Source organism: Schistocerca serialis, chromosome 9, assembly GCF_023864345.2.
Source record: "Schistocerca serialis cubense isolate TAMUIC-IGC-003099 chromosome 9, iqSchSeri2.2, whole genome shotgun sequence".
NCBI lineage: Eukaryota > Metazoa > Arthropoda > Insecta > Orthoptera > Acrididae > Schistocerca > Schistocerca serialis.
The window spans coordinates 474,342,191-474,360,226 of NC_064646.1; the positions used below are offsets into that span (position 1 = coordinate 474,342,191).

General features: G+C 48.4%; 1 non-coding gene across 1 annotated transcript; it reads left to right on the top strand.

Annotated features, from left to right (window-relative positions):
* The first annotated feature begins 15,852 nt into the window (after nucleotides 1-15,852).
* Trnas-cga (transfer RNA serine (anticodon CGA)) lies at nucleotides 15,853-15,927 on the top strand. Its single transcript has one exon. It is a non-coding gene; the product is annotated as a tRNA-Ser (tRNA).
* The last annotated feature ends 2,109 nt before the right edge of the window (nucleotides 15,928-18,036 follow it).

Here is an 18,036-nt window from a genome sequence, read left to right on the forward strand (position 1 = left end):
CTTGCTTGACCTTGCAGCGATGATGACACGCGCTTTGCCCAACGACTCACCGTGCTTTTGTCCACTTCCAGATTACCGTAGACATTCTGCAAGCGCCTATGAATATCTGAGATGCCCTGGTTTTCCGCCAAAAGAAACTCGATCACTGCCCGTTGTTTGCAACGCACATCCGTTACAGACACCATTTTAACAGCTCCGTACAGCGCTGCCACCTGTCGAAAGTCAATGAAACTATACGAGACGAAGCGGGAATGTTTGAAAATATTCCACAAGAAATTTCCGGTTTTTTCAACCAAAATTGGCCGAGAAAAAAAATGTGTTGCATTACTTATTGAACTGCCCTCGTATTTGTTACCGAAATTGTTGAAGTGTCTGTGTCGTGATTCAATCACTAGCTATGTGTTTGAGCAAAATTGATATAAACCTTACATTGCCTCCTTAAAATTTGGTGCTTGCAGAAACCTTTAAGACAACTAAGTTTTGTCACTGCTTATGTTAACCTTTACTGGGAACAATATTTCATGTAGTTAAATTTTGTCTTAAAATGTGTCTCTCTCTGTTGTAATAAACGAGTGGTAAATGAAAAAAGCAAAGGGGCCTGGCCCTTCCCATTGTGTCCAGTTTGTAACACGTATCAGACATGTTATATTAACATATATATTATATTATGTGTATGGTGATCAGTCAGTGTAACTGAGGGAATTTTATTATTCCAGGCCATATTCCGTGCAAGTGTATGAGTATTCTGTTATAAAATTAATTGATCAAACTGAAGTTGTAACATAGTGAGTTGATATTGGCTACATCATAGACATTCTCTTCTGTAGCCTTAGTTGGGGAGACTACTGTTCCCTTCTGATGTGTGTTGGCAGGGAGCTTTGCCAGCGGATGACGCCTTCCTTTCTGCTGCGGTGATACTTCTGTCGTCGCACGACGTCTGGGTTGGCCCCTCAATCTGGTGTCTCTACCATTCCCATCGTGTTGGCTCAAGTAATGTTGATCGTTTGATATGTGCCACGGCAGAGTGTGACCAATTAATTGCGAACTCTTAATCTACCCCATTTGTGAATTCAGTAAGCACATAAGCTTTGAAGTGTGTTCTGCAAGCCCAGTTCCTCCTCACTACACCTGCTCTTTAACTACTCGTTTACATCTTGCAGCCTTATTGCCATTTCTGAAGTGTGCTATGTTTTAAGACTTTTTACTTATATAAACTGCTGAGCTTTTCTTTTTATCCACAGTCATTAGCTAACTCCACTCCTTGTAAAACTTGGCTGCTTGTTGCCTGTTGGCTGTGATACCCGCCCCCTCTATTTGCCAGCTTATCTTGTATTTTTGGGGATTGTATATTTATTTATGGGCCATTTTCAATTTTTCTGCTGGTGTGTACCAGTTGGGAGTCACATTTAAAATTGTATGCCTTCATGGCTTTTGTTGTATTTTGGGGGATTGTGTATTTTATTGCTTAAGGAATTTTATTAAGGCTTATAGATTGTTAAGGGCTTTCCAGCAGCCATAGTCAGTTGCATGGTTTATCATTCTTTCTGTATTCTGTTTAAGGCGTGGTCCATGTGTGAGAATTGTTAGTACATTTAATGCCAGTTATTTTAAATTGATTTCACTGGTAAAACGCAGTTTTCTGAAACCGCCCGCAGCCACATCTAGCTAGTGTAACTTCATACTTGTACTTGAGGACTCTATATTCCTGTTTTCAAGCCCTTTCCTTACGGGTATAAATTGTTAGATTTTGTTATTAATGAATTGATCCTGTTCAAATTCTTTGAATTATTGTGAGGCTTGTTATTCTTCTAACAAGGCTTTTCAAACTGTAATTATAAATTGACGTGCATTCCATAAATTAAAGTGCATTCGATGAAAAAACGTATGATGAAATATGTGGGTATACCTTCCATGTGTTTTTCTTTAAAATTACTCGAACCCTTGTTGTCAGGTATCACAAAGTCTTTTTTTTCACGATTCCGATACACCATATTGTTCCCCACTCGTTCGCTACAAAACCCTGTTTTTCAACTTAATCTCCATTCAATGCGACAGTCTTACGCCACCTTCTGGCCGATTTTCGAGAAAATGTCTTGGAGCATCAGTAACCCCTCCACCATCTACGTACTGCTTCCCACGGAGTGCATCCCACATTCTGTCAGACTGGTGGAACTGGAAAGTTGCGAGTTTGGGGTAGTAGGGTAGATGAGGAAGAACAGTCCAATGAAATATTGTGACCTACCATCCTCATGATCCTCAAGCGACCCCGCACAAATGGTCCTTCGCTGTTCTTTATGGTCTTTGGTTATGCGTCGAGTAACCGAAGTGGCTCACACCCCACAGTGTGTCTGCACTGCAAACAGAGACGTCCAGTTGTGCAGGGAGGTGACAGATTGTGATCTATAGTGTCCGCACATTCCAATAGTGCAGGAGTCACAGCTGGGTGCGGCCGACCGGCAACAAGAGTTCGGGCCGGATTGCGCGACGTTGTTGCAGTGACGACGGAGGCCTCGCCCGAAGACTCACCGTGCTTTTATTCACTGCCAGGTTTCCGTAGACATTCTCCAAGCGCCTATGAATACCTGCGACGCTGTGGTTACGCACCTACGGAAACTCAGACAGTTGTCTGCTTGAAAGGTATTTCCATTATTGAGCCGGCCGAAGTGGCCGAGCGGTTAAAGGCGCTACAGTCTGGAACCGCACGACCGCGACGGTCGCAGGTTCGAATCCTGCCTCGGGCATGGATGTGTGTGATGTCCTTAGGTTAGTTAGGTTTAAGTAGTTCTAAGTTCTAGGGGACTTATGACCACAGCAGTTGAGTTCCATAGTGCTCAGAGCCATTTGAACCATCCATTATTGAAGGCTACGCGAAGCGCCGCCATCTATCGGCATTTCATGAAACTATAGGGTTTGAAGCGAGTATGTTCCACGATGTCCCGCAACAAATTCCGCTTTTTCTAAGTGGAACTGACCGAAAAATAGTGTTGCAGTATTTTCTGAATGGCCCTCGCAATTCCCTCAGCATCTCATATTTTAATTCGACTACATTCCATTACGCTTGTTTAACTTTTGTTGATCATCATGCTATAACCACTTTCTAAAACACGAACCCCTTCAACTGTTCTTTCATGTTTCTTGCTGCCTGTGACAGAATTAAAACGTCATCAGCTAACCTGAAAGATTTTGCATTGTATTGCATTGCATGTTAACCGGGGGCCTAGAAACGACGGAGAGGCTCCGTCCCCACCGCAGCCGCAGTGGTCCACAACCCCACGACGACTACCGCAGTCCACTTCACTCCTCCGCCGCCTCACACCGAACCCAAAGTTACTGTGCGGTTCGGCCCCCAGTGGACCTCGTCCTCCCCCCCCCACCCCCCCCCCCCACCCCCCCAGGGGAATGTCTGACACCAGACGAGTGTAACCCTTATGTTTGCGTGGTAGAGTAATGGTGGTGCACGCGTACGTGAAGAACTTGTTTGCGCAGCAATCGCCGACATAGTGTAGCTGAGGCGGAATAAGGGGAACCACCCCGCATTCGCCGAAGCAGACGGAAAACCGACTAAAAACCATCCCCAGACTGACTGGTTCACTGGACCTCGACACAAGTCCGCCGGGCGGATTCGTGTCGGGGGCCAGGCGCTGGAAGATTTTAGTTATTCTCCATGAAGTTTCACTCCCTTTCCAAATTACGCCTTACTTTTCTTTACCCTTTGCTCTTTGTGACATTGGCTACAAACAAGTCTCACTTTCTTCCCAACTTCTGTTTCCCCACCATGTTCTTCGACTCTTAGTCTAGCTTCTGTCTGAGTTGTAGATAACCATTCGCTCTCTTATTTTATCCATGCTGCCTTCCGAATTTCAAAGAGAATGTTCCATTTAGAATCGTCAAAAACTTTCTCTAAACCTACATATGCAATAAATGTAGGTCTGACTTTCTTCAGCGTATCTCCTAAGATAGTCTTAGGCTTAGTATTGCTTTGTGCGTTCCTACTTATTCCAGAATAGAAACTGATCGAGACCGAGGTTTTCACCCAGATTTTCAATTTTTCTGTACATGATTCGAATCAGTATTTTGGAAGCACGACTTATTAATAAGACAGTTGTATAATATTCACTCCCCTCCACGCCTTCCTTTGTTTGGCACTAGAATCGTTACATTCTTCTTTAAGTTCAACGTTATTCCACTTTTCTCATATATTGCATCGTGCATAACTGGTGGAATAGTTCAATCGTGCCCATCTCTCCCAAGAATTTCGACAATTCTGACCAAATCTCACCTACTCCAGGGGCCTTATTTCAACTCAGGATTTTCAGTGCATTGTCAGATTCTGCACCTATATTTACATAGATACTCCATAAGCCACCTATGGTGTATAGTGGAGAATACCTTGTACCACTAGTAGTGTGTTTCTCCCTACCGGCCGGAGTGACCGAGCGGTTCTAGCCGCTTCAGTCTGGAACCGCGCGACCGCAAATAGAGCGAAGGAAAAACGGCTATCTACATGCCTCCGTACAAGACATAATTTCTCTTAGCTTGTCATTGTGATGCTTTCGCGCAATATATTTTGCTCCATTAGAATCGTTCTGCAGTCAGATGCAACAAGGCCGCGCGGGGTGGCCGCGTGGTCTAAGGGCGCCTTGTCACGGTTTTGCGCGGCTCCCCCCGTCGGAGGTTCGAGCCCTCCCTCGGGCATGGGAGCGTCTGTTGTCCTTAGTGTAAGTTGGTTTAAGTTAGATTAAGTATTGTGTAAGCCTAGGGACCGATGACCTCAGCAGTTTGGTCCCATAGGAACTTACCACAAATTTCAAATTTTCAGATGCAACTGCCCGTTCTGCAGATTTTCGTAACAGTAATTAACGGAAAGAACATTATCTTCCTTGTAGGTGTTGTGACAAGGCGAAGCTACTATTGTCCAGCCACAGCTGTGGGCTCTTTGAGAGCTCTGGGATATACTTCATTTTTAACTAAAACAGACGAAATACTAGTTCACTTTATTGCATCAATTAATAATAAGATTTACTTAACTTGTGACAGTTCTTTGCCACAGGAGAGAGCAGAATATTTGCAGCTGTCGTTCACTATGAAAGCATCACATGATGCATGCGTTCACAAACTGCCCCCCTGAACTACAGCGTTCAACGTTAACACAGCTGCCTGTTCCATTGAGAGTCCGACTGACACTGTCCTTCTAAATGGTGTTGACTGGTGAACCAGAGGTCTCAAACTGGGGCTAAGTTCTTCCTCACTCGAAGCTATCTTGACCTCAGTGCTGTCGCTGAGAGGGAGGCGATGTCTTCTGGACTGCCTCCCATACGTCGCTGCCGATTGCAGCGACCCCTCGGTAATGTCTGTCACATCGATTCGCGTTGCCAACTTTGGTGTGGCTCCGCGAGCTCTGGATGGTACCACGCCAGGGATTCCCAGTTCACCAAGCATCTCTGTAACGCTCTAGCAGCTCACTTTGAATTACTTCGACTTCTTCCTTTAATCCGACCTGGTGGGGATCAGTATTCGGAAACGGTTCTCTATGTGGTCTCCTTTGTAGATGAGATAGACGTCCCTAGAATTCTCCCACTAAACGCATCCCTATACCAGTTTCTTTGGCGTTTCAGTGTAGAAAAGTCTATTTTTATCAGTTGGGTACATACAATACAATTTACTAAAACCGTATTGTTTATATTTTAACCAGGAATAACACCAACGGTATATTGAGACAACAATGAAAAAAATACATAATTCTGCTACCAAGCATCAGGTTGTAGCTGAACACTTTATGGAAATTTTATAAATTGGTTATACCATTGTCCAGGAAGTGCAAGTGAAACGCAGAAGTCCGGCGGAAAACACAAGTCCGTTGATCCTAAGCATAGTGAACGCTGAACTCCAGGTTCCATTATACTGCAGCATTCGGATTCGAAGTCCAGAGCGCAGCCAGATCGACCTCGAACAGCAGGTCCATAGCAGCGTAGCACTTTCTAGTTGTGGAGCACGATGAGGGTTGGGGGTTGATTTGGGGGAGGAGACCAAACAGCGAGGTCATCGGTCTCATCGGATTAGGAAAGGACGGCAAAGGAAGTCGGCCGTGCCCTTTCGAAGTAACCATCCCATGCCTTAAGCGATTTAGGGAAATCACGGAAAACCTAAATGAGTATGGCCGGAAGTGGGATTGAATTGCCGTCCTCCCGGTCGGTAGCACGATGAGAAGTGGCTTGTAGACATCAGTAGTGGTATTAGATAGGGCTCCATAGTTACGTGAGTCGGCGGCTCGGGTCGCTGTATATGCTGGGCGCCCAATCGCCGAGTGTTATGGGTGGCTTTTCTCTGGTTTGAAGCGCGCGCGCGCGAAGGCGGCCTGCGATGCGACGCTGAAGCGCCAAAGAAACTGATATAGTTACGCGTATTTAAATATAGAGACATGTAAACAGGTAGAATACGGCGCTGCGATCGGCAACGCCTATATAAGACAACAAGTGTCTGGCGCAGCTGTTAGGTCGGTTACTGCTGCTACCATGGCGGGTCATCAAGATTTAAGTTAATTTGGTGGTCAAGTCGGCGCACGAGCGATGGGACATAGTATCTCCGAGGCAGCAATGAAGTGGAGATTTTACCGAGTGACCATTTCATGAGAGTATCGTTGAACCGTGCATTTACTTTCAAAACTTTTTCTTAAGAATTTACTTTATTTACTAGCGATTCGTCAAGAACATTAACACATTTAATCACACTATGTGAGCGTGGAAGTTGTTGCCAGGGAGTAACTGATGAAATAAAAATAAAATTGCTTTTAACAAATGGGAATTTTATTCCTAAATGCTTTTTTTTTAAAGAAACAGATTTAAAATTATAAGCAGAAAACACCCTCTAAATATCAAGTTACAATTTATTCAGAGGCAGAAAGAAACAGTTTTGAGTGTATGAGCTTTCGGGCTGAGAACCTTGCCGCTCCCTTTTGACACGGCCGTAGTCACGACCGCTCACAATAACCTCTGAAAGACTACACAGGTGCAAATCTGCAACACAACAGATTACCTTAAAAGTTTTTGTGGTGTCACCGCCAGACACCACACTTGCTAGGTGGTAGCTTAAATCGGCCGCGGTCCATTTAGTACATGTCGGACCCGCGTGTCGCCACTGTGTGATCGCAGACCTAGCGCCACCACAAGGCAGGTCTCGAGATACGATAGAGCACTCGCCCCAGTTGTACGGACGACATTGCTAGCGACAATACGGACGAAGCCTTCCTCTCATTTGCCGAGAGACAGTTATTCTGCTAAGTCCATGGCTACGACCTAGCAAGGCGCCATTTGTAACAGTGCATGTATCTTACGAGTCGCATTTGTATAGTCAAGAGGGATGTATCACAAGGAGTCATTAAAGTTAAGTATAAAGCAGCTACGTACTTTTCTTGCTACCATTCAATAGTTATCCTGTTCCAGACTTCACGCCCGTCTGCGTTAGATAGCGTGCCTATCGGCCCCCTCAAAATAACACTGTGTCGGCACTTCTGTCGACACATCATTTGGCGACGATTTAAAGTGTTCTTTCTGATTGCTTACATTTACTTGTGTCATGGCTTCGCCAGATGTACTGTCCGAATTTTATCGCTTGCAGAATCAGCAGACGCAGGCGTTATTGGATGCCCTTCGACAGGGTCCAGGGTCAACGTGCCATTCAAACCGATGCGGCAGCCGCCGCTTCACCACTACCGCAGCCACAACTCGCAGTTGCACCGCCTTTTAGGAACTACGACCCGGCGCACGAGTCGTGGACCGAATGGTCCCGACAGTTCGCCTTCCATCTAGCCGCCAACAGAATTCAAGGTAATGAGTGGCAGTCGTTTCTGCTTTCTTGTGTCGGTGTGTCCACCTACCGTGTGATAGTGAAATTGTTTCCCCGACGCGACGTAGCAACTCTGTCCTACGAGGAAATTTTGTCTGCTTTAGATGCCTATTTCAAAGAAACAGTTAATGTGGTTGCAAAACGGTATACGTTTTTTCGTACAAAACGTACGGCCGGTCAAACTAATAGGGAGTGGGTAGCAACATTGCAAGGACTTACTAGGGACTGTGCCTTTGAATGTGACTGTGGCCTTTCTTATTCAGATACAATGGTGCGTGATGCAATTGCACAGAACGTTTCTGATGTTCGCATACGGGAGCAAATTTTGAAACTAGTAAATCCCTCCCTTCAACAAGTGATAGACATATTGGATAGACAAGACACACTTGACTGTGCTCAGGAATCTTTTGAAACTTCGCCAGCCGTGTGTAACATTAACCGGCCGCTGGACGCGCTGCGCGGCCCGGTAACCGGGCCTCGCACACTTCGACACAGCTGCCGCCGCGCTCTCAGCCACGTGTGCCGCGCCAGCACACGAAATGCAGTGAAATCATGCCCGCGGTGTGCTACTAGACATTCGCGTGAACATTGCCCGTCACGCCAAGCTATTTGCTTTTTCTGCAATAGGAAAGGACATGTTCAAAGTGTTTGCCAGAAAAAGCTCAGATCAGACAATCACAACCATTTCCGGCCCTTTGCTTCGCGCCGGAAACGAACCAAGGACACTCAGGCTCGTGGACCTTCACCCATGGACATTCATGTAGTTAATTCCAATTCGTCCAGTGCCACTTTCTCTACTAGTGACTGCTACTTTTCCTTTGCCCCGCCCGGAAGATCTTTTTGCTAAACTGTGCCCGGGAAAATATTTTTCAAAGTTGGACCTAGCCGATGCGTACTTGCAAATACCGGTGGACGACGAATCCCAGCGCGTATTGGTGGTTAACACGCCTCTTGGATTGTACCGGTTCAAAAGACTGCCGTTCGGGTGTGCATCCGCCCCTGCATTGTTTCAGCAATATTTACAAACTATTTGTGCGTCGGTCCCTACTGCAGCAAACTATCTGGACGATATAGTGATCTCTGGACAGACAGAAGAAGATCATCTTGCGAACCTACGAACGTTATTTCAGGTCTTGCGACAAAATGGTCTTCGCTTGCGGAAGGACAAATGTGTGTTTTTTGCTCGTGACTTACCATACCTGGGCCATGTCATCAATGCCCAAGGCATACATCCGAGTCCAGAGCACCTCCGTGCCATACAAGAATTGCCTTCCCCTCAAAATGTGAAGCAGCTGCAGAGTGTGTTGGGTAAAATTACCTACTATCATCGCTTTCTGCGCAATGCTTCTTCCATTTCAGCTCCGCTTCATCGCTTACGCCGTAAGGGTGTTCCGTTCGTCTGGACGACGGAATGCGAACGCGCCTTTCGCCAGTTGAAATCGGCGTTGCTTTCTAATACTTGCCTCACGCCTTTCGATCCCCAGAAACCCCTTTTGTTGATGGTCGATGCATCGGATTTCGGGATCGGTGCTGTGCTTGCGCACAAAGTTGGCTCGCATGATCGCCCTATTGCCTTTGCGTCCAAATTGCTCTCGTCTGCGCAAAGAAATTACTCACAGATAGAGAAAGAAGCTTTGGCTCTCGTGTTTGGTGTTACTAAGTTCCATGATTTCTTGTATGGTCGTCACTTTACCATCATCACAGACCACAAACCTTTGACGTCGCTTTTTCATCCGCACAAGCCTGTACCTCCGCGTACAGCGCAGAAATTCATTCGCTGGTCTATTTTCCTCTCGCAGTACCACTACGATATCTTGTATCGGTCCACTGCTAAGTACGGAAACGCCGATGCGTTGTCCCGTTTGCCTGTTGCTGAGGATAAAGCATTCGATTCTTCCGAACTTGCTTGTATGTTCATTGATTCGGAAACCGATGAAGTGGTTGAATCGTTTCCGATTGATTTTCGTCGTGTACCTACAGCCACAGCTGCTGACCCTGTCCTTGCTACTGTTTTGCGTTTTGTTGCTACGCAATGGCCTTTGTCAAAGTCTCGGATCGAGGATCCGTTGGTTCGCCGATTTTTTGCTCACAAGGAGAGACTTTTTGTTCGACGTGGTGTTTTGTTGTTGCGTTCTGATAATGATCAGTCCAGAGTCGTGGTCCCACGTTCGTTACAGTCCTCTGTTTTACGGCTTCTTCACCAAGGACATTGGGGTATAGTGCGAACGAAACAACTTGCTCGTCAGCACTGTACTTGGTTCGGAATCGATGCTGCGATTACGAATATGTGTTCTTCTTGCATGGCGTGTGCCGAACAACAATCCGCACCGCCGCGGAAAGTCTTTGCATGGCCAAAAGCCACTTCCCCTTGGCAACGATTGCACATTGAATTTGCTGGTCCATTCTGGAATGCTCGATGGTTGGTTCTGGTCGATGCCTTCAGTAATTTTCCTTTTGTTGTCCGGATGTCTTCCACGACGTCCTCCGCCACCATCCAAGCGTTGTCGGCTATCTTTTGCATTGAAGGTCTTCCGCAGACTATTGTTTCCGACAATGGCCCACAATTCATGTCCGCAGAATTTCAGTCATTCTGCCAGGCCAATGGTATTCAACATCTGACATCCGCGCCGTTTTCGCCTCAGTCAAACGGTGCCGCTGAACGATTGGTCCGGACTTTCAAGTTAAAGATGTTGAAGTTGAAAGAGTCGCATTCTCGGGAGGACGCATTGTTGCTCTTTTTGTCCTCGTATCGCTCTCAGCCCCGACATGGTCGCTCGCCGGCTGAGTTGCTCCACGGTCGTCCTCATCGCACCTTGATGTCTTTGCTGCATCCGCCGCATCAGGTACCTGTGCAGCGGCAGACTCCTGCTTTTGCTCCAGGCGACGTTGTATTTTATCGCAACTATCGAGGTTCACGGCGTTGGCTCGCAGGGCGCATTCTTCGCTGCCTCGGCCGCGCGATGTATTTGGTTTTGGGGGCCTCTGGTGAGGTGCGTCGGCATCTCAATCAGCTGCGCCTCTGTCGTTGCACGGGTTCTGCCGCTCCCCGTCTGCTTTCAGCGACGGTGCCGTCCGGTCAGCGCCCTGGGGACCCATCTACTGGCTCGCCTCATCCCCAGGTGTTACCGGCGATGCCTTCAATTTTGCCCCATGGCGACGCGCCGCCGCCGCAGCCGCCGCCGCCGCCGCCTGTTCTCCCGCCGGCGCCGCCCGCATTCGACGCTTCGCTGCAGCCGCCAAGCGCCTCCCTGGGTCACGCGCCGCCGATCGCTTCCCGTGCCCAGCTGTCCTCCGCCATGGAACTCCCGCCCGCTCCGGACCACATGGCGTCTTCGCGCGTCGGGTACCCCGACGCAATGGAGGTCGACCCTTCGGCCCCTCCTGTCTCTTTACGGGCGCATACACCGCATGTTGACGTGCACCCTGGACTAGGTTTTCAGGCGTTTCCTAGCTCCCCTCGGACCGAATGGCCGGGTGCGGGTGGCACAGCCTCGCCTGTTGTTCGGCTCCCCACCTCATCGCATACGTCAACATGGGGTCCTCCCCACGGCGGGCGGAAGCCTTATCACACGACCGTTCGCCGATTTGTGGGGGAGTAATGTGGTGTCACCGCCAGACACCACACTTGCTAGGTGGTAGCTTAAATCGGCCTCAGTCCATTTAGTACATGTCGGACCCGCGTGTCGCCACTGTGTGATCGCAGACCTAGCGCCACCACAAGGCAGGTCTCGAGATACGATAGAGCACTCGCCCCAGTTGTACGGACGACATTGCTAGCGACAATACGGACGAAGCCTTCCTCTCATTTGCCGAGAGACAGTTATTCTGCTAAGTCCATGGCTACGACCTAGCAAGGCGCCATTTGTAACAGTGCATGTATCTTACGAGTCGCATTTGTATAGTCAAGAGGGATGTATCACAAGGAGTCATTAAAGTTAAGTATAAAGCAGCTACGTACTTTTCTTGCTACCATTCAATAGTTATCCTGTTCCAGACTTCACGCCCATCTGCGTTAGATAGCGTGCCTATCGGCCCCCTCAAAATAACACTGTGTCGGCACTTCTGTCGACACATCAGTTTTAACAATTCACACATGCACACAAACTATGCACCCCGTAGGCGGGATGGAATTGGTACAAAACACTAAAATTAAAAGATTAACTTGCCACCGAAGGTGCAACTTGATTTTAACTTCTTAGAAAAGTCTCACGGTGGAAGGGTGGGAACTTTATGTACTAAAATTACCATTTAAATAAAAGCCCCTGAAATGCAATCTTACATAAAATTGTACAAGGTTGGCCAAACATGCTCTACAGTACACATATACCGCCTCTAAAGATGATAGGCAAGAAAAAAAACATATTTCAGGAATTAGGCCGTTGCACTTCAAGCAATAAATTCGTTAATACACCGAATCCGACATACATGACAGAGGCAGCTATTAACGTACGGCAGATTGATAGGGACATTACCGAACAACCCGAACCGCAGGTTGCTCTAACCTGCCCCTACTCCACAAGGGAAAAACGGACCAACCAGCTCATAAATAACCGCCTTCCCGCGTGTGGGCAAACGGAGAAGAATGGTGGGACGACCCCAAAACAAAGCAACTGGTGACCTCACCAAGAAAACAAGTAGAATTTAACAAGTAGAATTGAACAAGTAAATGAAACAACATATCACCAATCACATAACTTGTAATAAACTGCGATTTCTGGCGAAGACCTGGCGCAGCACACCCAAAACGCTCTCCCGAACCGTCCGCTGCCAGCCGCTTCAACGGACGCAGGAAAGCGCACCGATCTCCCGTCTCACGGCGTCGCAGCTCGCACCGGCCAGACCGATGTCGTGGGTTGACCCCTGTTGCTCTTGTGTCGACCGCGAAGCCACTACGCCTCGCTATACGGCGCGGCCCACTGGACTCACGTGGCGACCTCACACGCACCGACGCTCAAGGCGAACAAGTCATCTTGTGTCTCAGTGCGCGACCGACCAACCGATCGATCCAATCGCCAATGTCCGTTGCCTGAGCAACTCGAGCAGACTGGCGGCCTAACGCGCAGACTCAGATGCAGGAACTAAGCCCCGACCGGGCGACCACTATTTGAGTTCTCTCACTGCGCCACAATTTCGGACGAGAGACAGACCCCAGATTGACTCCAGGCTCACCCAGACTGACCAACTCGCGAGCTCATAGCGTCCCTTAAATGCACGTGAACAGGCAACCTTTCCCCTTTCCCACCAGAGGGAGACACCAAAGCTGTGATTGTCACAGCGGCGCCACCGCCAGAAACGGAGGGCGACTCCTTCACACAACGCGCTGAGGCGCGCTCTTCAAAACAGCAAGTTTTACCATGGCTCAATCGTGAATATCAGAAATCCGGTAAAACGTCAAATCGCCGACATCTCTACGGCCGGAAAAGGATCGTGCAAGAACGGGACCAACGACAACTGAAGAGAATCGTTCAACGTGACAGAAGTGCAACCCTCCCTCAAATTGCTGCAGGTTTCAATGCTGGACCGTTAACAAGTGTCAGCGGGCGAACCATTTGACGGAACATCATCGATATTGGCTTTCGGAGCCGAAGATTGGAAACATGTTGCCTGGTCGGACGAGTCTCGTTTCAAATTATAGCGAACGGACGGACGTGTACGGGTACGGAGACAACCTGATGAATCCATAGACCCTTCATGTCAACAGGGGACTGTTCAATCTGGTAGAGGCTCTGTAATGGTGTGGGCGTGTGCAGTTCGTGATACGGGACCCCAGACACGTCTAGATACGACTCTGGCAGGTGACAAGTACGTAAGCATCTTGTCTGATCACCTGCATCCATTCATGTCGATTGTGCATTCCAACGGACTTTGGCTATTCCATCAGGACAATGCGACACCCCACATGTCCAGAATTGCTACATAGTGGTTCCAGGAACACTCTTCTGAATTTAAACACCTCCGCTGGCCACCGAACTCCTCAGACATGAACATTATTGAATATATCTGGGATGTCTCGCAACGTGCTGTTCAGAAAAGGTATCCACCCTCTCGTACTCTCACGGATTTATGGACAGCTCTACAGGATTCATGGTCTCAGTTCCCTCCAGATCTACTTCAGCTATTAGTCATGCCACGTCGTGCTGCGGCACTTCTGCGTACTTGTGGGGGACTTACACGATATTAGGCAGGTGTGCCAGTTTATTTGGCTCTTCAGTTTAGCAGCGGGCCGCGCTCGGAGAAGTGGCGCCAACGATGCGTTTCTCGGGCGCGCGTAGTAGAGTGCCGCTGCTCGGTGCGGAGACTTAATAGTGGTGGATACTAAAATCTATGGATTTGCAAGCGGAGTAATCGATTTTCTGTGGTTGAGGTATCCCACAAAATGCAAGTAAAAAGCGGCGGAGCACCTAGAAGTTAGTACATAAAAATGAATGTGGCACAATGTCGGGTCATTACAAACGGTGATAAATGAACAGCTTGCAATGCGTTTCATTAGTCACGCGAGTAGAACAACGGGGAGCCGACTGCTGCGTGCGGGCTGCGGCGCCTTTACGCCGGGACCCAGCAGTGGGCTGCGGTGCGGGGAGCGCGACAGAGCGGTCGCCGCCGCCAACGACATTCCGCGCGAGTCTGCCGGCGGCCCAGATTGCGGCCTAATAAGGAAACGCGGCTTAAAAGCGGCCCCCTGGCGCCCCGCCGCGCCGGCAGCTCGCTTTCCCGCCGGCTATTGAATTTTCCGAGCGGGCCCCGCGCCGCCGGCAATTTTCCAGGCCGCCGCACCTATTTACTCTGCGGAGGCGGCATCTGCGCGTGGATCCGGTCTGAAAGCGGGCGCCGGACATGCGCAGTAAGGCGTATCTGTGTCTGCCGAGGTAAAGCTCAAAGGCGGCAGTGGAGTTGAGTTCGCAGCATGCCATCCCTCTCTGCACGTTATGCCAACTTACCGACTAGTAGGCACGAACTACTTCTCCTTTAAAAAAAATGGCTCTGAGCACTATGGGACTTAACTACTGAGGTCATCAGTCCCCTAGAACTTAGAACTACTTAAACCTAACTAACCTAAGGACATCACACACGTCCATGCCCGAGGCAGGATTCGAAACTGCGACCGTAGCGGTCGCACGGTTCCAGACTGTAGTGCCTAGAACCGCTCGGCCACCCCGTCCGGCCTTCTGCTTTCGGAATTCATCTCTGCAGTTAAGTTCTTTTTTGTGGAATACAAAGTTCATCACACATTCTATTTAGTAACTTCTTTAAGAACCAGTTGCCCTAGGTTGTACGAGCAATACAAATACGGACACCAAGTCATCTGCATGACGAGAGATTTATTGGCGACTCACGAGCAGGCTCTATTCCTACTTGATATTGCCGATCACATTTAATTCAATGACTTTTGTCCCCTTCAGTTTTTTTGTTTATATTCCGGTAGCTGTCGGTTTACTTATCGATTGCCATTTTGTATTTTCAGCTCATTATTGCTATTTAAGATTACATATTGACATTTTGCCGTTTGGAGATAGTGCGTGGAGTTGTGAACGCTAGAGCGCCAAATGGAGAAAGGGGAACAATTCAAACATTTTCTTCTGAAACTTCCTGGCAGATTAAAACTGTGTGCCGGACCGAGACTCGAACTCACGACCTTTGCCATTCGCGGGCAAGTGCGCTACCAACTGAGCTACCCAGGCACGACTCACGCCCCGTCCTCACAGCTTTAATTCCGCCAGTACCTCGTCTCCTACCTTCCAAACTTCACAGAAGCTCTCCTGCTAACCTTGCAGAACTAGCACTCCTGGAAGAAAGGATATTGCGGACACATGGCTTAGTCACAGCCTGGGGGATGTTTCCAGAATGAGATTTTCAGTCTGCAGAGGAGTGTGCGCTGATATGAAACTTCCTGGCAGATTAAAACTGTGCGCTGGACCGAGACTCGAACTCGGGACCTTTCCCTTTCGCGGACAAGTGCGAGGAGACGAGGTACTGGCAGAATTATAACTGTGAGGAAGGGTCGTGAGTCGTGTCTGGGTAGCTCAGTTGGTAGAGCACTTGCCCGCGAAAGGCAAAGGTCCCGAGTTCGAGTCTCGGTCCGGAACACAGTTTTAATCTCTCAGGAAGTTTCACATCAGCGCACACTCCGCTTTAGAGTGAAAATTCATTCTAGAAATATTTTCTTCTGTTTGAGTTCTGTGCAGATGTGACGTCATCGCAGGCAGCCAAAAACATTAGTGCCGTGTACAGGGCTAATGCCAATGGACAGAGCTCGACAAGAAAATGTTTTTCTCGTTTTAAGGAGGATCGTTTTGATGTTAGTGTCACTCCACGTTCAGGAACACCTTCTGGGTTTGATGAAGATCGTTTAAACGTATCAGTCCACAATGTTACAAGTCACTCTACTTCAGAACTTGCCAAGGCGATGAACTGTGGTCAATCTCACACCGTGCGACATTTGCATGCAATGGACGCGGTTCAAAAGTCGGGTATCACAACCAATAGGGGGTGGTGATATGTGCATCTCCTCTTGCTCGTTATCAACCGGCTTGTGAACAACACCGACCTTGCTTATCCTATATCACTATTTGTGACTAGAAATGGTGTCTTTATGCTAAAATAAGGAAAAGAAACGACCGGTTGATTCAAAACGAACCAGCAACTCCCCGTACAAAGACACGCGCCTGGTGGAACAGTGACGGTGTGGTATGGTGTGGTCCGAATTGCTTCGCCGAGGTGTAACCATCACTGCCGACATTTGTTGGCAACAAGTGAGATGTCTTGCAGACTCAAGCCAAGAACAACGTATAGGACCACTGCGTGATGTGATTTTACTCCGCAATAAAGACCACCTGCATTCTGCTGGACTGACAAAAAACACTATATAGGAGATGGGTTGGTAAGCCATTCCACACCCACCTTATTCGTCTGATCTAGCGCTCCTAGATTTTCACCTATTCCGCTAACCATCGAGCAACTTTCAATGAACTTCTTTTCCGGATGAAAATGCGCTCCGAACGCGGCTCGACGAGTTCTTCGCCTCGAAACCACGCCAGCGAGGTGGGGCAATGGTTAGCACACTGGACTTACATTCGGCAGGACGACGGTTCAAATCCGCGTCCGGACATCCTGATTTAGGTTTACCGTGATTTCCCTAAATCGCTTCAGGTAAATCCCGGGATGGTTCCTTCGAAAGGGCACAGATGACTTCCTGCCCCATCCTTCTCTAATTCGATGGGACCAGTGACCTCACTATTTGGTCCCCTTCCCTGTACCAACCAACCAACCAGAATGCATCAGTGATCCACCACAGCACTCTAGAGGGGACGTCGAGGGGCCTGTACGCGAGCTGGAGGGAGAGAATATCTGATGCGCAGCGAGAGGCTGCAGAAATTCCTCGGGTGGCGTAGGAAGTGTAATCCCCAGCCACAACAGCTTTCACTATCCCTAGAAGGCATCGCGGACACAGGTGCAGGGCCCATTAACAAATGTGCCCCCATGCGTTGGCTGGCGCGTGCAAGTACTGCGGGGCTGCTGGGCTTCACTGGGGAAGCGGACAGGAGGGCTCGACGCGACGCGTCCAGGTGGAGTAAGACGCCTGTAGAAACTGACACGCCCCGCCTGCTAACTGGCACTGGCCTGGGGCAGGGCACCGGGCACAACCTGGGCAGCCACTGGCGTCCCTCTCATTGTGCAGCAGGTTCAGGAAGAGATAGAGAGGGAGATATATACGGGCATATGATAAACCCCTTCCCTCGAAAACTTCTCTCCTTCATACCCCCTCTGTTTCTGTCACTCATCTCATTTGTACTAACATTGCAGTACATGCGAGGTGCCTGTTTGCGCCCACCCCCCTGAATGGAATGTGTAAGTTCTAACTAGTGTTCACCAACCTGCAGCCTTCTATAGGAAGGCAGGAAAACAGCATGTAGATCCGTTACCTATAGGCCCTAATAAACTGTTAGCGAGGATAAAATATTTCTAAATAATAAATTTCCAATTACTTTGTTTATACAGGATGCCACTCGCTTTTGTCGTTAGCAGACCATGACAAACTGCACAATTAAATTCCACTTTAGAGTCACAAATCACTTCCATTCTTCAACAAAATAAGGAGCTACGTATTTCCGAAATTACTATCACACTGTTCTCAATTATATGTCCAAATAACCATACATTGTTAATAAAGTCTTAACCCAATGCCGACCGTAGCAG